Below are 2,500 nucleotides of genomic sequence, written 5' to 3'. Positions count from 1 at the left end.
GCACCAACACCCACACATGTCCTATACAACGGTGCACCCAACATCACAATAGTACCTCCTGTCACAGCGCACAAACAATGACATGAGTCAAAGACACAGGTCTCACACAAGCATAGAATTGGAGCGCCGCCTCTAATAAGCCAAAGGTGCATCCTGACGTGACAAATCTGATCATGTCACAAGCATTCACTTACTATAATCACTATCAACGAACCTGCCGCCCCCGCCCCCCCCCCCCCTACACCTTTCCGTACAACAACGTGTAACCTAACCTAACCTAACCTAACCTATGTTGTACCTTAACCTAACCTATGTTGTACCTTAACCTAACCTATGTTGTACCTTAACCTAACCTATGTTGTACCTTAACCTAACCTATGTTGTACCTTAACCTAACCTATGTTGTACCTTAACCTAACCTATGTTGTACCTTAACCTAACCTATGTTGTACCTTAACCTAACCCATGTTGTACCTTAACCTAACCCATGTTGTACCTTAACCTAACCCATGTTGTACCTTAACCTAACCCATGTTGTACCTTAACCTAACCCATGTTGTACCTTAACCTAACCCATGTTGTGCCTCAACCTAACCCATGTTGTGCCTCAACCTAACCCATGTTGTGCCTCAACTAACCCATGTTGTGCCTCAACCTAACCCATGTTGTGCCTCAACCTAACCCATGTTGTGCCTTAACCTAACCCATGTTGTGCCTTAACCTAACCCATGTTGTGCCTTAACCTAACCCATGTTGTGCCTTAACTAACCCATGTTGTGCCTTAACCTAACCCATGTTGTGCCTTAACCTAACCCATGTTGTGCCTTAACCTAACCCATGTTGTGCCTTAACCTAACCCATGTTGTCGCCTTAACGTAACCCACGTTGTCGCCTAAACCTGCTCTGTAATTGTTATACGACTCGTTCAATTACTGTAGTGTTGCCCACCCGCAACCCTCGCAATATAGTTCGCTACTCGCACTGCCCGCACCCCTGTGTATCGCTTCATGTTAAACACCTTGCAAGTCTTGCTCACTTTCCACATGCTCCTGCTGTACACTGTAATGTGGATGGCAGCAGGACGTACATGCCGCCCCTCCCCACGTCCCCACCTTGCCCCCTGCCTTCGCAAGCTGGTTGGTGAGAAGTTTGCATGTTCAATGCCCTTCGCATGCGACGTACTCAGGCTACGTTGTGGTGCGGCCTGTGTCAACTGTCCGCTGATGTCGTACGCGTGAACCACAATCTGTACTGCACATTCGTCCTTATGTACTGAATGATACATCGTGGCACATGTGTGACCGCACAACGACTGCGCCCAAAAACGGCGGACCATACAGTGCAAATATTGTGCACGCAGCTACGTGTCGTCTCCCTATGAGAGCTGGATTGCAGTGTGGTACGCCATAGAGACGTGTGGGAGGAACGGACGCCGTGGATGGCGATCAGCATGAGCTGTCTGTTGATGTATTCGGACCTAGTCGTCTCTCCTCACACACCGTGATGGCATGGTGCACCGCGTTCCATATCTGCGACATGCTACAGAGGCCGGTTGACAGTCGTTCGAGCAATGGACATCGCATACGTACGGGGGCCACCTTCCACGTATTGTCTAGGCGTGCACATTTTGTTGCGTGTATGTGGGCAGACGTAGTGTGGCGTGACACCTGACACAGGCATGCAATAATCGTTGAAGTTGCAAATGGCGATGGACGCCTGCGTTTTCTGGTGAAGTTACGCAAATGAACAAATGGTAACCTGTTGTGGTGCGGTTGTTCTCGCTAGGGGTGAATCGGTGATGGCGACGATAGGTTGAGGTACTAACCGGTTGTTCCAGCGATACCCACCATGCCGACGAAACTGAACGGCATCTGGGTGTGAAGCGATACGCGGCGGTGGCTGGGTGGGACCGTCCCCGGCCGGTGAGGGGGCGCCTCCCGGCGTGCTGGCCGCGCGGTGCGTGGGCGCACGCGCTACAGCCGGCTGGTGGGGGCGGCCAGTGGCAGGCGCGCCGGCCGACGGACGCGGCAGGCGTCGCAGCTGCGCGCCGGCGCACCCTGCGCGCGGCGCCGTGCGGCCAAAGTAGGTCCTCGCGGGCCCGGTGCGAAGCGCGGTGGACATCTTCAGTGTGCTGGTCCGATTGAGGACTGTGTGCGTTGAGATGCGCCGCCGCCCGGCGCTCGGCGCCGCGACGCCGTCTGCTGCTCGGTCGCCCCAGCGGTTCTCGCTGGTGGTTTGTATCGCAGCTGTGCGGATGTGTTGGCGCGTGCGCTGTGCTGGGAGAGTTCGCTTCGGCACCCAAGTGGGGCTTTTGTCCTTCTGTGGCGCTGGCGTTGGAGCTGCCGGTCACCGTAGGTGGCGCGTGTTGTCTCCCGCCGGCAATGCCACGACAGCACGCTCCCGGGCCTCTGTCGGCAGCGGCAAGCTCAGTTGGGAGCACGGGTGGTCGCACCGAAAGCGTCTACTCGCCTAACTCCGGGCGATTGCGCCTCTCTCGAAC

Source organism: Schistocerca piceifrons, unplaced genomic scaffold (assembly GCF_021461385.2).
Source record: "Schistocerca piceifrons isolate TAMUIC-IGC-003096 unplaced genomic scaffold, iqSchPice1.1 HiC_scaffold_275, whole genome shotgun sequence".
In the NCBI taxonomy this organism is placed as follows: domain Eukaryota; kingdom Metazoa; phylum Arthropoda; class Insecta; order Orthoptera; family Acrididae; genus Schistocerca; species Schistocerca piceifrons.
The sequence above is the reverse complement of the archived record's forward strand: the minus strand, read 5'-3'. Positions refer to the sequence as shown.